The sequence below is a fragment of the Lepidochelys olivacea genome (assembly GCF_965140295.1).
Source record: "Lepidochelys olivacea isolate rLepOli2 genome assembly, chromosome: 9".
NCBI classification, from domain to species: Eukaryota; Metazoa; Chordata; order Testudines; family Cheloniidae; genus Lepidochelys; species Lepidochelys olivacea.
The window spans coordinates 84,680,834-84,704,908 of NC_140419.1; the positions used below are offsets into that span (position 1 = coordinate 84,680,834).

The 24,075-nt window shown below is 45.0% G+C and overlaps 2 protein-coding genes across 2 annotated transcripts in view; one reads left to right on the plus strand and one right to left on the minus strand.

Annotated features, from left to right (window-relative positions):
• PAK3 (p21 (RAC1) activated kinase 3) overlaps nt 1-24,075 on the minus strand; it is a 217,470-nt gene that overhangs the window by 183,723 nt on the left and 9,672 nt on the right. Inside the window, exons 3-4 of the mRNA XM_084638916.1 lie at nt 14,911-15,036; nt 9,963-10,157 (exon numbers count right to left, since the gene is read on the minus strand). The gene's annotated coding sequence lies outside the window, so the exon portion shown is untranslated. The remainder of the gene's footprint in view (nt 1-9,962; nt 10,158-14,910; nt 15,037-24,075) is intronic.
• CHRDL1 (chordin like 1) overlaps nt 1-24,075 on the plus strand; it is a 161,395-nt gene that overhangs the window by 75,644 nt on the left and 61,676 nt on the right. The gene's annotated exons all lie outside the window — the stretch shown is intronic.

Below are 24,075 nucleotides of genomic sequence, written 5' to 3' on the forward strand. Positions count from 1 at the left end.
GTAACATATTTATGCACAACACAAACTGGCACAAGGGGCAGAGGAAAATCTTTTGTTGTTGCTGTTGCTCATGTAACACAGTTGTCGTTGTCTAAAGCCAATGTACTAATTGCCAACTAACAGAGTCCTCTCATCAGTTTAACTCTAGCAAATACAAACAATATTTTCGCATTACCAGAAAATGCAGGAGGCCCCATCTGAGCAGTGAGAACACTAACTTTCTCTGCCTCATGTTTAGTATTCGTTTCCCTGAGAATCAGAAAACTGTAGGACTGGAAGGGACCTCTAGAGGTCGTCTAGTCCAGTCCCCTGCACGCAAGGCAGGACTAAGTATTATCTAGACCATCCCTGACAGGAGTTCATCGTTGGAGATTGTTAAGAGCAGATTAGATAGAGATTCCACAACCTCTGTAGGCAATTTATTCCAGTGCATAACTACCCTGACAGTTAGGAAGTTTTTCCCAATGTCCAACCTAAACTGCTCTTGCTTCAATTTAAGCCCATTGCGTCTTGTCTTATCCTCAGAGGTTAACGAGAACAATTTTTCACCCTCCTCTTTGGAACAACTTTTTATGTATTTGAAAACTGTTATCATGTCCACACTCAGTCTTCTCTCACCAGACTAAACAAATGCAGTTTTTTTACGCTTTCCTTATAGGTCATGTTTTCTCGACCTTTAATCATTTTTGTTGCTCTTCTCTGGACTTTCTCCAATTTGTCCACATCCTTCCTGAAATGTGTCTCCCAGATGTGGACACAATACTCCACTTGAGATCTAATCAGCATGGAGTAGAATGGAAGAATTACTTCTCGTGTCTTGCTTACAAAATTCCTGCTAAAACATCCCAGAATGATGTTTCCTTTTTTTGCAACAGAATTACACAGTTGATTCATATTTAACTTGTGATACATTTTAACCGCCAGATCCCTTTCCATTGTACTCCTTCCTAGGCAGTGACTCTCATAACCTAGTGGTTGAAAAGTACTAATTCACCAAAACCAGCCTGGTACTGGTAGAAGTTTCTGAATGTACTTGAAAATGTTTCAGCCAGTAAGATTGGTGTAGCACCACTGAATTACAAGAGTCATTATCTTAGTGAGGGGTCTAGAGAGACAGAGGATTTTGTGGTTAAAAAACAGGACGGAGAAGAAACCAGGATTCTGGGTTCTAACCCTGATTTCCTATGTGACCTTGAGCAAGTCACTTAGGGCCCAATTTTCTGAGATACTCATCATCCAGCACTCCCATTAACTTTAACTGGTACTCAGCACCTCCTTCCAATCAATTGCCTCAAGGGCTGGGGCTTTAAGAAAAAACACACTAAATATCATTAGAGTTGGCAATAGTGCAAATGGAACATAGCCCATAAAAAAGACGTGTCAACTCTCAGCACTATTTGTCAGGCAGGAATTGTAACTATGGCAGCACACAGCGGCCATGCCTTGAGATACGACCTGTAGGAAAAATACCACTAACTCAGTGGTGGGTGTCTCCTTGAGGATGATTCCAAAAGACAAAGGTTCTGCTAGTGCACTTCTCTCCAGAGTTTCAGAGTAACAGCCGTGTTAGTCTGTATTCGCAAAAAGAAAAGGAGTACTTGTGGCACCTTAGAGATTAACCAATTTATTTGAGCATGAGCTTTCGTGAGCTACAGTGATGGTCACATTTTGCTGTAAGCGAAGTGCCATCCAATCACGTCAATACTACGACTTTTCACATTCATTACAGGGCATAAATAGGAGGAAGACAGCTACTAAGATAATTTTAAAATGTCATCTTTATAAGATCTTCCCATCACATGCCTGCTGTAGAGCTCCAGGAATAGAAGTGTGACAATGTACATTTTTTAAAGAAAAATTTGGACCAGCTCTAATGTCAAGTCTATTCTTCCCTGATTGTGTTGGAAGACCAGTTGGGTGGTCTACTAAAGAATGTTTTTTATGCACTACACTATAGTTGAAAGAGTGGGGGGGTGTTAAAGCTTTAACAAAGGCAGCCTTTCTTGATTATTTTTGTTATTGGAGTTAAATAAGTATTAAAAACAAATATAAGGTTCACCGCTCCAGGACAATGGGGGCTGCGGGAAAGACGGCCAGCACGTCCCTCGGCTCTTGCCGCTTCCTGCAGCCCCCATTGGCTGAGAACGGCAAACTGCGGCCAGTAGGAGCTGCAATTGGCCAAACCTGCAGACCCGGCAGGTGAACAAACTGGCCCGGACCGCTAGGGGCTTTGCCTGAACAAGCAGCGCCCCTAGTTTGGGAACCACTGTTCTACACCCACCTCCTAAAGGGTTTTTATACCTTCCTGTGAACCACTTGGTGCTGACCATACTGGAGACAGGACACTGGACTATATGGACCTCAGTTCTGCTCTGATCCAGTATGGAAATTTTTATGTCCAACTTAAAAAACAACAACACTACAGCAACTGCCAGGCAGTGGGTCGGTTTACCCATCTAACCTCTTGTTTTATTACAGAAGATAAAGTGTTTGATTATTGCCCTCCCTGCACTTCTGCATAAATTAGTCACAGAGGACTAGTAATAAATTATTACTGAAAATTCAATCATCCTGCTCAGGTCAAGATTCATTGACCTGCCCAAGCCTTTTGGAAAAGGTTTCATTAACAAAACAGGAATCACCCTGTACAGCTTAATATCAAAACTGTATGGAAGGAGCAAAGACTTGCTTTCAGGGAGGAGAATTTAAGCCCCCAACTTCTCAGTCTCAGGGTTTAATTTATATATTTACAAAGGGACATTATCCAGTAGTTTAGGCTACATATTATGCATTATTTTCAAAGCTGTTTCTTCATTACCTTAATTTGTCTAATGGATTAGGCATTTTCTTGGATACACTTTGATTGTAAACTCTTTGGGGGCAGGGACTATCTTATTATTCTGTGTTTGTACTGCACTTAGCAGACTGAGGTCCCAGTCCATGACTAGGGCTCCTTGGCCCTACCACAGCACAAATAATAATGGACCACACTCACATCCACAAACTGAATCCTGCCGGGGCAGCTGCTCTAAAGGGTGGATTCGGTACTGGGAGATCAGCTTTAAATGGCCAGGGCTTCATGGAAACTCAGCACTTCTTCTGCCCAGGACTGTACTATGGTCAGCAGTCCACTCCATGAACATATATGCCAAGCCAGGGTTTAGGAAGCCCCTCTGTGATTGGACTAGACAGCTCACGCTGTGTTTAGGCCTTGTCTGCAGTGGTTTATAGCACCAGTGTAGCTGACCCAGTCTAAGCCCCTCATATCAGACTCTGGTAAACCTACATCAGTATAAGTCACCAATTATACTCATGCAGCATATCTGCACTAGGGATTTGCACTGGTGCAGTCACATTGCGGTAGCTACACCAATACTAAAAACTCAGTGTAGACAAGACTTTAGTCCAGAGCCAGGGAGCACTACGAGGTCCACCTGTTTCCCATAGCCTGAATAAAGGGTCATTTTATATTCATTATATCAGAATCAGGTCTGTTCTCTACCACTAGGGACACTACAGAGCTTATGCTCAAATAAATTTGTTAGCCTCTAAGCTGCCACTAGTACTCCTTTTCTTTTTGCGAATACAGACTAACACGGCTGCTACTCTGAAAAGTATAGAGTTCATTGACTTTCTGTGCTGCATGGATGGGATGGCAATAAGGGTACCTCTACCCAGCAAATGAAGGTGTGATTGTAGCATGGGTCAGTATACCTATGCTAGCTTTAAGTTAGCTAGCGCAGGTAACAGTAGTAGTGAAGATGTCGCGACACAGGATTCAGTGCAGGCTAGCCGACCCAGTATGAGCCCCTCTGGGACTCTGAGAACATATTCGAGTTGCTAGCCTGCACCAGGATCTTGCCTTTGCATCTTCACTGCTATTGTTACCTCCACAAACTAAATTAAATCTAGCGTGGTTTCACCTCTCCAGGCTACAGTCACATCTTATATTCATTGTAGATGTACCCTAAGCCTCTGAGAGAGCTGGGTTGCAACCAACTCATAGCACTGCTTTCCCACCCCTTCCCACGGGCTTTCTGCTACCAGGAACCCACAGCTACTGAGCCTGATTGGTCTTTAAAAAAAATCATTTCCACCCTGAATAATTGCACAAAAATACATTTGAAGCTTTGCATGAAGGTTCAAACATAAACCAAGTTTTGCAGACCCAGGATCCTGGATTAATGCATGATCCTCAGGTTTACTTGTATTGTAGAAAAGACATCAGGAGCTGCAAGAACTGCAGAGCCCAAGCGACCAATATTTAAATCAGAGGGATACAGAGAGACGTATATTTACCGACAGACTGACTTTAAAAAGATGTGCAAATTGCAGGACCTAAATTACCTGACCTGGCACCTCTGATTGCTACTTCAACATTGCATCACCCTCATTAGCACAATGGGCCCCAATCTTGGCTGGGCCCCTAGGTACTACTATAATACAAATCATAATTGTACTTAATCTGGACTTTCTTCAGCAAGGTGTGGATCAGCTATCAGCTCATCAAGCTGTTCAGATCCAGCTTGCTTCCACTTCCACAAAGTTAGACTCCCCATCTCCATTAACATTTACAAACATTAACCCCAAAACCACCAATAATTCCATCCTCATTCTTGCAACAAAACCAGTATGAGTTTAAATTACGGACAAGGTGATGAAATAAAGTGCATGAGCAAAGAGAAATACTCAGTAAGAAAACAGACAGAACTTCCCCAGCAAAACACCTGAGATGTTTAGCATCGCTACCGGAGAGCTCTACAGTGTCCCAAATGTTCCCCCCAACAGTGCATCAGCTAACTTTTCAGACAGCTCAGAATCTTAACCCACTCAGGGAACTACCATGTATATCCTGGTGTGCTCTCAACAGACTGTGGTCCTGCAGCCAGAGACAACGGTTAGATTAAGAACCCCCAGCAGTGACAAAAACTTCTGGATGTTGATGCAATGGAGCAAAATTTACAAGGAAAATGATCAGAACTAACTAAATAAATAAAAATGAAAGGCCCTTACAGAGAGCCTAGCCCCATTCGAAGGGTTAAGCCTTTGACTTGGTCAACAGCCCCTAGAGTGCTATTAATTCTACACAGAATTGGGAGATTCATGGTTTTATATCTGTCTTAGAATAGCTAAAAGTAGTTTATCTGCATAATTTAAGGTGATGTTTATTGATGCCATGGGGTATTTTAGGGCCAATATTGTCTCTGCAGAACATTACCACCCAGCTGTTCTGCCAGCTAGTGACAATCTGTTTAAAAATACCAGGGAGCATGAAGTCTGTAGTCTGTAAGCATGTGTGTGTGTAGTCCAAAACCTCTGTAAAAATAACCTTCAGGAATGGCAATTCTCCAGGAGCACAGTTTTTGCCAGCTAAGATATGAACAAACAATCAAGGCAGCTAGGTATTTAATATTTCAGATGTAATGTGTGCTGCTAGCATAGATAAATATTCAGATTGAATTTGGTTAGGGAGATCAAACCCCCTTTAAAAATGTGTTCACATTGTGCAAATAAAATTTGATTCTTTTATTTTAATTTTTGCTATCCTAGCTTCTGCACCATGAGCTGTGATATATTTGTAATGCTCTGGCTGACTGAAGCTATTTTATATATATTCATATCTCTCCAGTCAGAAAAGCAGATGCAAGAAAGTTTCACCCCCTGCTTTCTGTTAGGTTGTGGGCGCCATTGCTACACCATACAGAAGTGGAGGTTACAGACCGTCCCAACCTGTTGTATCATTTGAATGTACACTGTTTAACTATTGCTGCATTTCAGTGGTGGGTAAAGGTCTGCCAATTATTTTGGCCTTCTTTGTGATAACTGACAATGTAAATGAAAGATTTATCACCATTATTACTATCAACTCTGAAGACTACACTGTGTAAAGGAGAAAGTATCACTTATATAAATTCCAATCTCCCCGTTTATTGCAACTGACACTGAGTGATTACATCATTAGTAAGGCTCAGTTTACACAAAACCTATTGTTGACTCAAACAACCCAGTTACACATGGTTAAAAGGTAGAGGCAAGACCTAGCCCCATAACTAGGTTAAACGATTGGACACAAAGCTCTCCACTGAGGGAGAGATACCCCCAAAATAAGGATGCACTTGGTAAATAAAGTTAGGCTTAGTGTGGGATTGATTCCACTGGCACAAAGACTAGATAGATGTGACCGGCAGGGATGGTCTTGATAATACTATCCCTGCCTCAGTGCAGGGGACTGGACTAGAAGATCCATCATGATCCCTTCCAGTCCTACATTTCTATGATTCTCTATGATTCGATGACTGCCCAGGGTTTTACCATATTAGGTAGCTATGGTTAAGTCCTGTCCACACTACAAATTCTAATCGAGCCATAAGGAGATCCAAAACACACTGAAACTAGGCCTCCTCACTCAGTTACAGGGCCTTATGCACCTCTCCTCTCTAGATTCCTCTTGGAGCGGATCGCTTATAAAAAAACAGATAATACATTTTCTTCTGAAGCCATGGGCTGCGCATTAAAAGAGTCAAGTCAAGAGCTCCACTCCCAGCCCTCTTTCCCTGGCTACCCAGGCACCCCCTTCCCTGGCTGTTGTGCTCAGACCCCCTAACAGCAAAACACGGGCTCACTTTAAATGGCAGTTTGCTCTGATGTGAGCCACTATGTGACAACTTCTGTAAACTCAGTGTGGGCTTGAGATTGGCTGGCAAGAGCTGTAGGAAGGGCAGCTGATTATAGCAGCAGTAGTATTAAAGGGAGTGCTCAATCCACAGCAGGAATACTTGCAGGAGAGGGAGCAAACAGCATGTTTACAGAATCCTACTGAACAGGGAGAGATGGCAAACACCCCCAGGGACACAAAAATAATATTAAGAGGGACCTACAGAGATTAGCAATACAAGCAGAAAACAACAAAATGTATTTCAGCTCAGGAAAATGCAAGCTATCGCCACTAGAGAACACCACTTCAACACATTCTACCCATATTCTACCAAGTTCTAGGTTTCTCAACATAGATTCTTTACCAGAGTCGCATTAACGATCAACACTATAGTCAACTTCACACAGGCATCAGCTCAGGAAAAGTTATTCTAGAAAGACAGAAAGACAGAAAGACAGAAAGACAGAAAGACAGAAAGAAAGAGAATTAATTCACTAGTCTGGTAAGCTACAAATGTTGAACTTCTAACAATAGTCATTTTAGTCTGTTTTACAAATAAAGCAGAAGCCTGTGCATATGGTATAGAACTTGAACTCAAACTATCTTGAAGACAACTTCATATTTTACTGAGGGATACAAGTAAGATTGAGTAACTGATTGAAAACTTCCTACCTGCACCAACTCACTGCTCCCATAATTATTTCCTCTATCCCATTGTTAAAATAAAGTACACTGTTGTACGCCATTACCAATTCCCATGGTATGTCGCTGATCAGTGTGACTTTATGAGAGGCCTGCCTGTTGCTCAGTAATGTAACAGCACGCAGATGAAAGTTTTCTGGCTTAAAAACTGGATTGGGGTTCTAATACCCTGTTTTTTCTATGTTGAATAGCTAGTTATGTTGGGCCACAGAAATGCAACTACAGAATTCCTTTGATTTCCCTGTTCTGTATGTCTCAACAAATTAGAGACTGATGAGCTTTCTTCTTTTCTGGCTATGGTTTTTGACATCAGCTACAGTGACCATAGTTCCCAAAGGGAAAACAGGACACCACAGAGAGCTGATGTGAGCCCCCCACCCCAGCCGCTTTCCAGAGCCCCCCGCAGAGCTGGCCCCGGCTGCTTGGTGGAACCCTGTTGCCCTCCCCCCCATGTTGTCGCTGGTCGCGCAAACCCTGCCAGCCTCCCGCATGCTGGAACACTGCCTGCCTCCCTGCGCAGGGCTGGCATCCCACTTGGCCCCCCACCCCCACCATGTTCCTCTGACCACACTGCACCCCACTTTTTTGACAAAAAAAAAATCGGACGGCCAGGAGAGGGCTTAAAAAAAAAGGGACTGCCCTGGCCAAAATGGGACATATGGTCACCTTAAGCTAACATAACAAAGGAGGCCCACTGACCTTCATGTACCTCAAGCCACCACATCTGCACTTGGTAAGGAGCTGGTGAAGATCCACAATAAAGTTAACATAAGTAGAAGGAAGCATGAGCATATGGGATGGCATTGGACTGGCAATCAGGAAATCTGGGGTCAGTTCTCAGCTCGATAACAGACTTCCTGTATGACTTAGGGCAAGTCATTTCATCTATCTGTGCCTTGGCTACCCACCTAAATAATAATAAGGTGAGTAGATTTTCTATAAGATTTTATTCCAAGCAAAGTCCAATGCACATAAGATCCAGTTACCTGTGTGTTGGTCTACCACAAAGGACACAGGATTCTAAGTGTTCAAGTTTCTCAGCCACAATAAACAAAAAGAAGCAGCAATGGAAGAGAGATTCACTTGCAACCAGCATCTTTTTGATCCAAAATTAAGAAATGGTCATGAGCTTTCCTCCTCAAAAGGCTAAAGCAATAGCTGTGCTAACTCACCTGATCTGTCTCTTTATTTTTAAAAATATACACCAGTGATTACGTCAGCCAGTACATTGATCCCTTCGGTTAAGATAAGCTCATCCCAAGCTGGATCCTTGTATGAACCTGACAAACCTTGCTCAGATAAGAAATTGTCAGTCCTGCTGGCAAGGAGAGCAATTTCAGCCTCAGTAAGATTTCCACTAGGCACCACATGAGAGTGGGGGAGGGTACTTCATTAGATCAGTTGCTTCTGGAAAAAGGGAGACGAATTTGTCTGCCCCAGCCCCATTAAGTCAGTGCTGTGCATCAGCTCCTAAGTGTATGTGATTTTACTGCATGAAGTCTAAAGTGATCTCCCTGCTCACTATCATCACTGGACATCATTGTGGCCAGTGCAGGAAATACTTTTAAAAAGAGGAAACCCAAATACTGTAATTTGGGTAAATACAGTAACAAAGGTAAAATGCCTGCTCCCAATACAGTCAATGGCAAAGCTTCCCTTTACTTCAGTGGTGCAGCATGGGGCCCATAGTTTTAGTTTGCTACTTGTTTCAGCTAAACAAGTTCATCATGATCCCTGTACATGACATGTTTGTTACATTCTGTTCATCACTACAATAAAACAAAATCTTAATCAAACATTACTAAAGTAGTGGTTTAAGACACTGTATTTTTGCCTGACCTGAAAAATAAAACTTCTTATAGAAATTGCTGGTAATGCAGAGAGAGTTTTAGGTTGTGAGTGGGTTTAAAAGAACCCCATTAAAATTATTCTCTTCCTGAGAATCTGAAAGTGACTAATACAATAGAATCACAGTGAGCCTTGAGTGTGTAGTTGTAAAAAAAATAAGTGAAGATATCAAAAAATCAGGGAATTTCCATCTATCCAAAATAATTATTATTCTCACAATGGGGCTACGTAGAACAGGTAAAGCCCAGACTGCAGCCATGTGCATCCACTGTACTCTGACACAGGATTAAAGACAACCTGGCCCACAGGTATATTCTAAGAAGCACTGATAGCGATTGCTCTCCATTCCCCCTTCAGCACTGGCTCCAGTTACACTGCTTATTTAAGTGCCTTCAATCTGTGTACATACACACCCCTCCAGTCCTCCTCACACAAATGCAGACACTGCCAGCAGAGAGGCGCAGGCAAGAACATTTGTCACACAGACACTGCTCCCTGGAGTCTCAGACTAACCAGGTCCGGCAAAATATGGGGAGAGAGAGAGAGAGAGACAGGCTTGTCCCCCTCCGCTGAAACTGACAAGGAGAGTTTTGCAATTGACAAGTGATGAAACTGTCCAGTTGCTACCCCGACTCCCTCCCCTCACTGCCGCATCAGATCTACTCCCTGGCTTTGTTTTAAACGAGCTGCCTTTCTTTTCCACCCCAGACGGAGTTCTGCAGAGCAAGCTGGCAAGGTAACAAAGCAAATGACAGACCTTCTCTCTCGCCTTTTCTGTGCTGGGGAGGGAGCGTTTCCTCTCCCTGGCTTTGCCCGTCGCCGCTTGGCAGGAGGAGGCGAGCAGCCCAGACGCTTCCTCAGGGATGCTCCAGCTTCTTTGCCGGCTCTCTCTTGAGGCGTTGCAGGATCTCGGAGGGCTCATCTGCTCCACATTGCTCGGGCCGGTGGGTTTCTTTATTTTCAAAAAATATATATCTAGATTATTATTATAATATATTCTGGGGGCTTGTGGTTCCTGCAAGCAGGCGGAAGTGAAACCCTTCCCCCTCCCTCCTTCCTCTGAGCTCAGCCCAGCGGAGAGGAGAGAAGGGGTGATTCCCAGTCGCCGCGCCGAAGGGCAGGCGATTTCCCATCCGCGAGGCGAGCGGGAGCCTGCCAGGGTGGGGATTTGTGTGTTTAAATCTGCACACGCGGGGGGGGGGGGTCCACATTAGATTGCAGGGTGTTTCCTGCTGCAGACTGGGCACTACGGAACCAAAAGCGCCCCGGGCGTGATTCCCAGGCGCCTGTCCCGAGGCAGGGGCTGCTCGCCCGGCAGCCGGGCACGTGTCCCGCTCGCTCCGCCAGGGGCCTGCAGGGTCCCAGCTCCCCTATCGCCTCCTCCGGGCGCCCTAACCGGAGGCGGCCTGGGGCGAGCTGCGCTGAAGCCCGCGAGCCGGGGCTAGCCGAGCCCCCTGCAGGCGCGGGGGCGGGGGGATGTTCCTCTCGCTTTCAGTCCGTCCACCGCCCCGCCGCAGGGGCGCTTCCCGGCCCAGCCCCTTCCCCAGTGCGGCAGGCGGGGGAGGAGGAGAGAAGCCAAGAAAGGGGAGGGGGGTCGATCTATTTCACCCCCCTGCCCTGGGTAAAGTCTCCCCAAGAAGGGAAGTGGGGGGGACTTGGGGGGCTTTTCGCACCCCTCGCTGCCTGCAGGCTGAGCTCCCAGCGGGAGTGGGATGGGGAGGGCGGTTTGCCTTCTCCACCCCATCCAGGATTTAGGGCCCCCTTTCTTCTCCCGGGGAGGGGGGGCCGCCGCTGCAGCCGGCCGGGCGAAGAGCAGGCACCGTGCCCCACCGCCCTGCGGAGCAGGTGCAGAGCCCAGCTGCCACGCCGAGGGGGGCGCAGGTGGACGCCCCCCTCGGGGCCGAGGGGGGCCAGGGGGGCGCAGGTGGACGCAGCCCGCTCGGCTCAGGCCGCGGGGCCGGGCGAATCTCAGCCAGACAGCGGGAGTCCCCCAGCCGCAGCCGGCTCGGAATAAGAAAGGAGCGGCCCAGCCCTGCTCAGAGCCGCGAGGCACGGAGCGAAAAGCACAAACAGTAGATCGGGAGGCTGCCACCGCTTCCCGGCTGCTGAACTGCGCTCCGAGTGGTCCCGCTGCCCCCGCCCTGAGCCAAGTTAAGCACCTGAAGCCGCGGGACCCCCCTGTGACGAGGTATTTAAATAACACGTGGAGATTGTCGTGAGCTGTGTGACAAAGGGCAGTCCCCTTTTCTGACGTCCTGGGCCTATTCTCTCGTACAAGTCCCGTGGGTGACAGGCTGTTAGAGAGGAAAAACACACCCTTCTCTCTCTGTGTGCCAAACTCTGAGACAAGCATCGATAGGAAGGGACATCTTCAAACAATTCATGATTAAAATATAAATCCGTCTACCTCTTGCTAATTCTTTGTATGGTTTCTTGGGTGCTGTGTTAAATGTTTTCGATGCACAGGTAGTTTCCTCCAAAAAAAACATGGTCGTGTCTAGGGACAACCCAGAAGAGGGCTCCCATGTGCTAGGTACTGTACAAACACAGAGAGGGGCAGTTCCTTCCCCAAAGAGCTTCAGTCTAAATCAGGGGCGGGCAAACTTTTTAGCCTGAGGGCCGCACCGGGCTTCCGAAATTGTACGGAGGGCCGGTTAGGGGAGGCTGCGCCTCCGCAAACAGCCAGGCTTGGCCCGGCTCCGCCCCCCGCTTCTCGCCCCCGATGGCCCCCCCGGGACTCTTACCCCATCCAACCCACCCTATTCCCTGACGCCCCCCCCCGAACCCTGCCCCATGCACCTCCCCCCGTCCCCTGACCGCCTCGGACTCCCCCCCAACTGCCTCCCGCCGCCCCATCCAACCCCTCTCTCCTTCCTGACTGCCCCCCCAGGACCCCTGCTCCATCCAACCACCCCTTCTCCCTGACTGCCCCCGGACCCCCCGCCCCTAACTGCCCCCCACCCCTGACTGCCTCCTGCCGTCCCATCCAACCCCTCCTCTCCTTCCTGACTGCCCCCCTGGAACCCCTACCCCCATTCAACCCCCCTGTTCCCTGCCCTCCGACCGCCCCGACCCCTAGCCACTCCCCTGCCCTCTATCCAACCCCTCTGCCCCCTTACCGCGCTGCCTGGAGGACCGGTGGCTGGCAGCGCGGCTGCACCACGGTAGGCAGCCGCGCCGCCAGGCTAGAGCCAGCTACGCACCGCGCAGCACCGAGCACCGGCCCAGAGCATTGCACCGGTGGCGCAGTGAGCTGAGGCTGCGGGGGAGGGGGAACAGCGGGGGAAGGGCCGGGGGGTAGCCTCCCGGGCCGAGCAAGAGGGTCCCGCGGGCTGTAGTTTGCCCGCCTCCGGTCTAACTAGCCGGGACAGACACACCGATAGAGGAAGGGGTAGACACGCACAGCAGAGCGCTTAACTTGATGTTAATTGTACAATCAACCACGAACGATTGTACATGTTTAGACACACTCGGTGCTATGTTTCATTGCTTCAGGACGTTGGATGAAGAGGCGCCAATCTGCAACCGAGGCACCCAAATACCCCTGAAAATCTGGGTAACATTTTCAGAACCACCCAAGTGACCCATCCTCAGAAGTGACCCAGGAACCCACATCTCACTGCAAGTCAGTGCTACAGGGTCATCAAAAGATCAAAATGCTTTACAGAACAGTAAATATACATACGTTTTCTGTACACGCGTGTGTGCAGTGCTTCAGACAAATGGTTCGGGGGTCTGTTCTTGGCCCCGATCCTACTTCTCAGAGCAGTAAAGTTAAGTTCTTAATCCTTCTGTGCCTACTATGATTTCCCTTGCGAAGGAGCAAGTCAGAGAAGTTGAAAGAGATTAAGTTACATGCAAGTACTGGAATAGTGTAGGAGGGAAGATTGTAAAATACAACTAACTACAATACCTTCTGCTAGCTCCCTAGCGACATCCTGTGGTGCAGCTGCTGCATGATCCATTCATTTGTATAATTTATTTGGGGCCTAATTTTAGCCTGCAAGCACTTGAGTGGTAACTTTACTCCCTCAAGTGGTCTCATTCACTTAAGCTGCTGGGTGCTCAGCACTTAGGAAAATCGGACTGTTTACTCAGGTGCCTGAGTATTTTGTCCTCTGGTTTATGCCATTCACAGACTGCTCAATTTCCAAAAATTATTAGCACCCACATTCCATGGTGACCAGCACCTTATAAATATGCAAAACCTCACACAGTATGTGTGTATATGTATAATTTCAACTGGCTTTATGCTAGGCTGAGGAGCAGAGTCTGAAAGGGAGAGATGCTAACTGATCCACTAACCACAGCAGAACATACTCAGGGTAGGAGTCACAAAGATACTTAGGCACTTGAGTCACATAACAACTCACAAAATTCCGCTCAGCTGCCACCTAACCCTGGAGATGCTTAAACTCACTCCAGCCCTATGTTTTTCTCCTCTGGGTCTGCACACTGCAGACTCACTATGTGCTTGGACAGCCTCCTTCTTCTTAAGCCCCAGAGCAATTCACAAACCAGGAAAGAGGAGTGTTCAGCTACCCAAGACACATATGGGGGCCTGATCTGGTAGGCAGCCTCTGACCACACCCTCCCTTATAGTCATTCGACTAGTGGCTAGGGTACTCACCCAGTATGTAGAGACCCCTGGTTCAAGTCCTCACTCCTCCTGAGGAGTGAATTCCTCTCAGCCTCTCAGGTGAATTCCCTAGCCACTAGCTATGGAATATTCTGATCTGGGTCTCCCTCAATCTCTCTTACTGAAGTTGTTCCACCTTAAACAATGGAATACCAAATAATAATTGAACCAGAGAAAGAGTTGTTTACACCATCCTACCGCACATGATCCAATGGAATATAAGGCAATAAAATGAAATCAATAGTTACAGCATAAGTGTCCAGTACATCAATCGCCATCTCAGTGACTGATCCAGAACCATCATTAGGCACTCAATGAGATATTAAAGTCCAGAATCTGGGCATGGACTAAGTCTTCCTATAAGTGTGTATATAATAGACTAGTACAAAAGGGGGGTCGGGGGGCTCCAATACTGACTGGTGCTTCTGGATGCTACTGCAATACAAATACCAAATAATAAAGTATACACAGTATAAGAGCATTCGTCGTATCTACTTATTATGATCATTTATACCTTCCTAGATATAGAGGAGAACTGAAAGGCCATCAGTGACTAAGCCACCATCCCAGCATACTACCATATATTAAATGTCCATGAGTTCTCTTAAGTGAATGGGGTGGTACTGAATGAGGACAAGTAGCATATGCCAACTGACGACACATGGAGAGTCATGAGGCTTTAATGGCAGGTCATGACGGGGCTCATGTTTTGTTTGCCCGTTTTGAAGTGCTGTTTCTTTTTCATTTTCTCAGTTTGGGTGTTTTGCTCTGGAATTCAGCAACTGACATTTTATTTACTAATCCCCAGAGGAAATGAATGTGCTTAGGAACCATGAGCTGAAAGGAAAAAAAAAACAAAACACGGCTGCATTTGAAATAATGACAAGAAAGTTAATGAAGACAAATTCCTCTCGAAGTTAGGCAATTTTTATATCATGCTACTGATATCCTTAATGAAGAATGATGCATTTATTCACCATCGTGTATTTTTACTTTAGCTTATGCTGTATAATAATAAACATCTGCTTACTAAGTTAGTGAGTAGAATGATGGGTTAGCAACTCACGTTTCCACAGCAGGTCAACTCCTAAAGCTTTGTTCAGGTGCAGCTAGCAGCCTGTTGTACTTGTGGGAAAGGACTGTTCAAAAGTGGAAGTGTTCCAGAGAGCATGTTCAGTCCAGCTGGGTTGTTCTGAAAAATCCAGATGAAAGATTCAGAGATGGCAACCCAGTTTGGGGATCCAAGCAGAATGTTACAGTCCGAGTCAAGAAACAAGGCTTAATCTGAAAGCACCCTTTAGCATGTGTCACTTGTATAAGGGAATGATGGCAAGTGAGTGAAATGAGGTAGAAAGCAATGGTAAGATTGCAGACTTTTCACAACCTAAAGGAAGAGGGAAGAGATTTTTTTTGCCCATCACTGGACACCAGCTGCAAAAGATGTAATGGGAAATGCCATGGTTACTTTTTCAGGCACTAAGCCTGCAAAACATTTACATGTGCTTATCTTTACTCATTATTTGTATTACAGTAATTCTTAGAGGCCCCAACCAAGATTGCAGCACCATTGTACTAAGCACTGTATATACACACATCAAGAGAGAGTCCCCAAAGAGCTTACAATTTAAATAGACAAAAGGTGGAGGGGACCAGCACAAAGATTAAGTGATTTGCCCAAAGTCACACATCAGGTGAATGGCAAAGCAAGGGACAGAGGCTAGGTCTCATGAGTCCCAGTCAAATGATTTATTCACAGAATCATGCTGCTCCGAGCGTGTTCAGGAAAATCAAGACCTCTGGGAACTGCCCATGAGCAAGTGGGAAAAGGAAGTGTCCATCGCGGGGTCCTTATTCAGGCAAATCTCCCACTGAATCATCCTGTAATACTGTTTGCATGAGGTTGTTGAAATAACTAGCCAGGAGTCTGGTGTGAGCCAAAGAAATCCTATTGTGAAAGAATAATTATTTCCCCTCTCGAAAGATCAAAGGGTCCCTAAATACATTTATAGGCTACCAAGAGCTCGACAGGAGACAATTAGACCTGCTGAGGGGGAAAGAAAGTTATTCCTGTCATTTTAAATGTTAGTGAATTTATTGCAGGCAAAATGGGCCAGAGCATCAGCCCTGGAGACTGAAATGCTCAGACTATCCATAGACCATGCACAGCGCAGAAAGCAGGAGTGCAGGCTTCTCTGTCACACTGCCCCACGCAATGTATCTGATATCTGGAAGCATCTTTTCTGGAGGGTGTTGGGGGGTTCCTTGCCCCATGTAAACGTTGTTTTCTCTTAACCTCTTCTAATTTTATTGCATACAGATAAGTCTAAGCATGTCTTCTGTTGCTCTGGGGACTGAAAGTGTTAGCTTACAATATAGAGGCCAGATTCCAGTCTCAGATACCAGGGTAACACTCCAATCTTATACTGATGTAATTGAGACTGGAATCTGGTCCCTACATTGTAAGTAAACACACTGTCAATGGAGTCACTCTGGTTTTACACCAGTGCCACAGGTCAGAACCAGGCCCTGTATGTTTTGACGCATCCTGGAAGCCTGATGACATGCCAGTTCACCAATGCTCACTGCTGGTTGTGTTTTTGTAAATGTACGCCATACAGTACAACAACAAGATTACTCGGTTTACTCCGTTCTGATGGAAATCGTTAGTTGGAAACAAAGACCTTCGCCCCCAATGTGTGCACTAACCCAAGCAAGTTGTTGTGTAATTACTTCCTGGCAATACACGTTTTCCACCACTAGATGTCAGTGTTTGCATGAGTAGGAACAGCAACTCTCAGGACAGGAGTCCAGTTTTAAATATTCATGGTTAATGCCTCCTTCTATTCTTGTGGGGCTTTGCTTTTGATATTTTGTTTGTTTAATAAGTTACTTCGTGATATGGTGAATTACAAAGCCATTTACTGGACTTTTGCTACCACTGACGGAATGCCACTAAAATTAAATGAGGCATCTTCATCAAGGTAATTCTTTTTACATTTTTATTATATTTATTTTATTATATTTATTTATTATAAGCTTAGCAGGACATATCTCGAAAGTAACATGTTTATGCTCCAACTTTAATCACAAAGGCAAAACAACACCTTAAGCTATGAATTTTCTTTTTCAAAATATATCATAGCTATGAAACCCCATTAAACAGCTATCATCTCCCTCACCCATTTAAAGAGCAATAACTCCTTGTCAACTTTTCTGCTTCATTTAGATACCAATTAAAAAAAATTAAGCCCCAACAGCTTCTGGATGGACTGATCCTGCTCCCGTTTAAATCAAAGGGACTTTTACAATTGACTTCATTTGGAGTAGGATTGGTGCCAAACAGTGGTTAATTTACAGGACAGAGTTTTCGAAGGATCATTTCCCTCAGTCATATTATGTTCTGGTAAATAACCCTCCATGAGGGACTCTGATGTTCTTTCATTGCTGTCTCTCAGCCAAGCAAATTAATACAAGAAACTGATGCACCTTCAAACCAACTTCTGTCGTCACTGAGGTTCTGAGAAAGATCTAAGAGTCCCACCAGCAACCACAGCGGGATTAGTGCCCTCTAAGCCTGTGGCTAATTTACAAAAGGCCAAGAACTTACATTAGGAGGGTCTGGTTTTGCTCATTCTCAGACTGGTGCAAATGAGAAGTAAGACTGTATGGAAGGTAGCTGAGTTACTGACATAAGACCAATGTTAGCTCAGATTCAGGCCCAAGATCTGTATGATATTTCAAGACCATAATTAGCGAGATGTTATCTCGTCCTCTGGCTACTTCATGTCCCAAATATCCAGAGATATTAGGCCCTCCGTAGAGAAAATGGATAGAACTGGAGTAACGTGCTATGACAATAATAAAGTATACTAGGAGCTTTTGCAGTGAGACACAGAGCAGGTGTCTTTCTCTACAGCAGACTATTAGAGAATATAGAGCTCCAAGCATAGAGAATCCCTGTTTTAGTCACATGCAGGAACAAGACCTCAGAGTGGTTATTTCAATGCTGATGAACCACATCTTCAGAGACCGATTTTTTTAATTCAAACCTTGAGAAAAATATAGAAAAGTGAATCAAGTTCTTTGTGGGATTGAGAGGGTGAAGCTACCGGTTTAACAACAATAATGAGCACTTTACAAACATTTACTAATTAATCCTTATAACATCCCCAAGAGGTAGATACTTTACTATGTTCATTTGACAGATGGGGAAGCTGGGAGAGTTCAAGTGACTTGTCCTGGGCCACAGAGTCACAGCTGGAATTAGAACTCGGGAGTTCCTGGCTTCTGGCCCAGTGCTCCAATCACTAGACCATACCTTTGTCTTAAGATAGTGCTCCCAAAATGCCAGTGACCCACATAACTCATTAGTAAGATGATTGCCAAGTGTAAAGAACAATGTGACAGATCATCCCCTAAGGATCTGTGCACATAAGGGACCCTCTACATGGCACCTATCCCTCCTGTACAGAAGGGGTGAGGTTCTGCCATCTCCACAGCACTGTTGACTTCCTCCTCCACACCCCCTGAAGGACTAAGGTTTTGGAAGTGTACATGGGAGAAGGGGAGGCTGGAATGAGTCTCCATGTTGCAAGTTCATCATCTCCTCCACTTCAGACTTTCCCAGGAAAATTAATACCGTCTGGCCTCGCTTGTGTAGGGAATCCCCTTTTATGGGTGATCCCAGGGTCAGCTGTTCCCTGAGGGCCCCAGAGTTGCCATAGAGAGATGAGAAGGAGCTGTCTTTACACTAACCTAGAATTCCTCTGCATTGGGTGGGAGGGTGCAGGAGTCCCTACCAGCCCCTTTAATTCCTTTACGCTGCTCTAATGGTGCATAGGGACTTTAGGCAGAGTGGAGGATTTTTAGGGGCCTTTCCTTAAAGGTCATTGGGTGCCTTAATGTAATTTAAATAAAATCTGAAGTTAGTCCAAACATGTGAACATTTTTGAAATTTCAAAATGGTTTGTTTTGAAGCGTTTGAAATGACCCTACTTTTAGTTTTTTCAAAATTTGACATGATTTTTAAAAAGTCAAAAGCAAGGTCAAATGGTTATTTACATTTTTATTTCTCAAATACCTAATAACGAGTTCAATAAAGTTGCATATACATATACATTTTAAAGGCACAGCATTTTTCACAAACAAAAAAGGAGAGATTCCCTCCCCACTCAAAATTGTGAAAAGTTGTTGCCAAATGCAATTTTTCATGAAAAACTGGAACCAGTTCTACTCAAACCAAAATGCAACATCAATTGGTAACTTGCTAAATAAATGCAAGAGCCTGTGCAATAACATCAACATCCCACCCCTCACACAACGCCAGCACACACACGATTTGCAAACTAAAAAGAAATCATGTTGAGCCATCAGCACAGAAGGATGCCATAAATGTGCTCTGGTGAACAGTGATTAGAGTATTTCTATCTGGGTCTATACTTGCAAAACAAGGACTTGTAATTCACCCCCAAACGTAGTGGCAGAGGAGGCTGCAGTGCAGTCTGGACAGATATTTTTATCACCCTGACATCTAACTCTGCCCTGTAATTAACTGCAGAGCCACACATATTTCAGCCCGTTTGGAGGCTTCAACTAATGAGTGGCTCAGGACTCAACTAATGGGGGATCCTGAATGATCTGCCACTCATGGATTAGTCATTGTGGTTACATGGAGCAAGACAGGTGCAGAATTGTGTTAGCGTGTGTTAAATGGGAAAGAACACAAAGAGAAGGCCATCTTTCAATCTAGTGCAACTAACTGACTTTAATCACACATACTGAATGTTTTGGATGGCTAGCCATATAAGAACAAAACCTTGCAGTCCCTGTATGTTCATTACCCGAGACATAAAATGCTTGACATTTTAATTAAGAGCTACAATATCAATATCACAAAATTAGTCTGAAGTTACAAGAGAAGGATCCAATCTGATTGTAAAAACACAGTTATTCAATTGATGGCCAGCACTCAGTCATAACCAGAGCTGGGTTAGGATCAGGAGTCCAAGTTCAAGACTGAGGAAAATAAGAAACCTAGGGAAACTATCTTCTCAAATAATCCTAGGAGGAGCTGTGATTTTAGCATGAAAGGATGGAGTGCAGCTTTAAAGTTGCTGAATGAAAATCCTGCTGCCATAATTTCCCTGTAAGATAAAAGGAGACTTGATCTTGTAACAGTGGCCTCTGACTTGTGTTTTTATTAGGACAATCCTCCATATTAAAGAAAAAAATCACTCCACTTTTAATATTAAAGATTACTCCAATTTGTTGCATTACAAAGTTTATCTGGGCTAATCCTTTCCTGGGAATAAGGTTACCCTAGTGTAAATGTTGAAGGTGAATGGCAAAAGAAAAAAAAACAACAACTGAGGAGTGATTTTGGTTCCTATATCAGATCACTTTTTAAATACTTTTCCTGCTTGTTTTTTTATACTTGAAATATCTGATTCTTATTTCCTCTTTAAGGAGGGCAATGGCAAGATCTCTGCAGGACTTGATGATGTCAGACAAAATTGTAGCTTCACCTGTGGGTGTCCTCCCCAGAATTGCAGGTGGAAGAGATTCAGAAGCATGTGACATAGTGAAATCAACTGGAAAAAAACAGATGCCTCTAAGAACAGAATATGGGCTTAACTATGGAATAAGCTTAACTAGTGATAGTGTTGTCTAATGGACAGAGCACTGGACCAGACCTCGAAAGACAGGTTTCTATTCTCAATTCTACCCTGGTCTGCTGGGTGACTCTGGGCAAATCACTTGTCCTCTCTGTGCCTCAGTTTCTCCCTCTATACAATGGAGACAATGAAACTTGCCTCATTTGTAAAGCACTTTGAGATTTACTGATATAAAAGTGATACAAGAGCTAGGTCTTATTGCTGCAAATGGATTCATATGCCGCAACATAAGAATTTCCCTGTACTTAAGTTATAGGGTCATAGATCCTGAAGTATTTCTCCTACTAGTGTGACCAGCTGGTCAAAAAAATTGCAGCAAAAGGATGGCATCAGTGACTGTGGGTATGTTGACACGGCAATAAAAGACCCACAGCACTGCCACGGCTGACTCGGGCTCAGGCTGCAGGGCTAAACACTTCAGCATAGACCTTAGAGCTTGGGCTCTGAAACCCAGTGTGAGGGGAATGGATCTCAGAGCCCAGGCTCCAGCCCAATCCCCTATGTCAGAACGAGGAGTAATGGTCTCAAGTTGCAGTGGGGGAGGTTTAGATTGGATATTAGGAAAACCTTTTTCACTAAGAGGGTGGTGAAACACTGGAATGCGTTACCTAGGGAGGTGGTAGAATCTCCTTCCTTAGAGGTTTTTAAGGTCAGGCTTGACAAAGCCCTGGCTGGGATGATTTAACTGGGAATTGGTCCTGCTTCGAGCAGGGGGTTGGACTAGATGACCTTCAGGGGTCCCTTCCAACCCTGATATTCTATGATTCTATGATTCTATGTCTGCAATTTTTAGTCTCGCAGTCTGAGGTCATGAACCCGAGTCAGTTGACCCAGACTTGGAGACTCTGTGCCACAGGTTTTTTATTGCAGTGTAGACATATCCTGTAAGTCCCCTGGTATCCATAGACTTGCACCTGTTCACATCAGTGGTGAATCAGGTCCCTGGGATACTTGGTCTACAACAGGAGATTTATATTTGTGAATGAAAAGGGGTTAGAGCTCATCAGTGAGTTCTCACCTCTCCTCTCAAATAAAGTAAGTGTCCTAACCAATCAACCATCGTGGATTAGCTGTTAAGAGTTGTGAAGTATTACAAATGGTGGGAACATGCATGAATAGACAGCCAAGAATACTGTTCAGAAATTATAAAAGCTTTTGGTGGCAATGGAAAAAACAAGGTGTATTTGATGCACTAGAAATATCTTCATCCCTACAAGGGATGTGTTTAAATTGTGACATTTATATGTATGGACACAGTTCTACAGTCCTTACTCTCTTTTACTGGAAACAGCATCCAAAGCTGGGGATCAGATTCTGATTTCCCACACCAGTTTTACACCACTGACTGAAACTGAATTCTGCCTCATTTACATGGTGTAAGGGAGAGGAGAATCAGGTCCAATATTTTTACATTTGTCATGGGAAAACTATTATTCACTGATAAAAGGAAAAGCAGGTAATAAAGTGTTAAAAATAAGATGGAAAAAATAAACTAAACCCACTCAGGCAACCAACAGCCCCCTCAGCCTATCAAATCACAGCTTCCCCCAGAGAACCATGTCATCCCCCAGCCAGGAGACATCAGCCTGGAAAATTACCAGGCCACCAAAACCTTGCAAGAGAGACTCACAAAGGAGTCATTCTAACAGTACACATTCCCTGGGGTCAAAGCCCACCCCAATGCCAACAATGAGTAAGCAACACTTATGACCTCCGTGCAGGCCTTAATTCAGCTATAGCAGTTCTAAGGTGTTCACCTCCCCGGTATCTAATCTTCATTGAGCTTAAAATGGCCTGGAGGGCTTTGCATGGGTCTCTTGAACTGGATTCATTGTCACCCTACCAGACTATGGCCTCTTATTAAAACTAATATCCAATATTTAGCACATCCAAACATTAACTAATTAAATCCAACCATCCCTGTAGGGTGGGCATTATCCCCATTTTATAAATGGGGAACACTGAGGCACAGAAAGGTTCAGGGACTTGCCCAAGCATACCATGAGCAATAGATGATAGAGGAAAAAACCCAAAAGTCCTGATTCCTGCTTTTGGAGTTAGTTCCCTGGAAAACACTGGGACCAGCAAACCATGTATGAAGCAGGGTATATGCTTCAGGAAGCTGGGGAGAGAATAGGAGGGCTCACCAGAGACCTAGTGAGGGGTTTCCCACCACAGAGGAGAAGGACCCACAGGAAAAAGAGCACCACACCTTGCAGGAGAAGCCTTCCCAGACTGCTGGAAGCTTGCTAAACACATGTTCACTGCAGTCAGTGTGCTGTCCTTTAAAGGGGAAATATACCTATTAGCATTATACCCAAAGGTGCTGGATTAGGATATTTGTAATGGAATCAGAATCATTGGGGCTTGGCCACCTTCACAGAGTTATCCTAAAGCCAGCAAAAATTGAGCAAAGATAAAATAGGAAATCGTCCCGCCTCTGAGCACTACCCCAAACCATTTACCAGCTCTGAGATGGTCCATAAGGATTCCCTACTTCCAGCTTCAGGCTGTCTGCTGCAGATCAAGACTGAGGTATGTTAGCAGAAGACCACGGGGGATTGCAATTTAAGGGATGCTGCAGTTTAAGATGACTGAGATGCTTTGGCAAAGCTGCATGTGCGGCTCAGGACTGGAATAGTAGGGGGCTGATGTGTACTAACAGAGCTATGTAGTGAATCTTGTCCAGAATCTGCTTATGCTGTATCTGCGTTAACCACGGCTCTTTATTCCTTACTTTCATAAACAGCAAGCTGACCAACAAAGGTCAAAATGAAAACCCAACAGGATACTAAACAAACAATTTTTCACGAGGTTATTTCGGAGCTACCCAGCGAGAGAATGGTTAGCTAGCTCCTACTGGGCTGCATTGTGCAACCCTTACTCACACCACAGACTTCAGTGGGGCTACTTGTAAGCGCAAGTACTCCCCAGTGTGAGTAAGGGTGGCACAGTCTAGCCCACTGAGATCAGGCGCATGAAATCACAAAGCCGTAGGATTATATCACGCAGCCATTTTGGAGATTAGAAACAGCTCAAATGAATATGGTCCAGCACCTCTCCTCTTTATTTCAGGGTGATATTTAAAACCCCCTCCCTTCACACATCCCCAGGAATTGGGGGAGCAGGAGATGTCTGCTTGCATCTGTGACCCTGGCAACTCTTCACAAGCAGAGACAGCTGAGTCACTAATATTTAGAAAAATACCACAATTGACTGTATTCAGCCCTGCAGAGAACGCCTGCTGGGTATTCACAGCTAAACATCAGCAACTCAGCCATTTCTGGCAGCCTTTGTGAAGGACTGTAGATTCAGTTCGATGACCTCCAACAAACCCATTTCCACTGCAAGTATATTTAAAAAAAAAAAAAACATTAAATCCCTAATAGATACACTGAAACTGGAGGAGACAACCCCTCCCAGCCTCAGTGGACGTCCCAGATCACCCTACAGACCCAGTCATATGACTTGCCTGGATGCTGTGTGCATTGCCTCTGTTATCACCATTGCCTAATGTGATTTAGTACTGTCTGTAATGCATTATTTAAACATGAGAA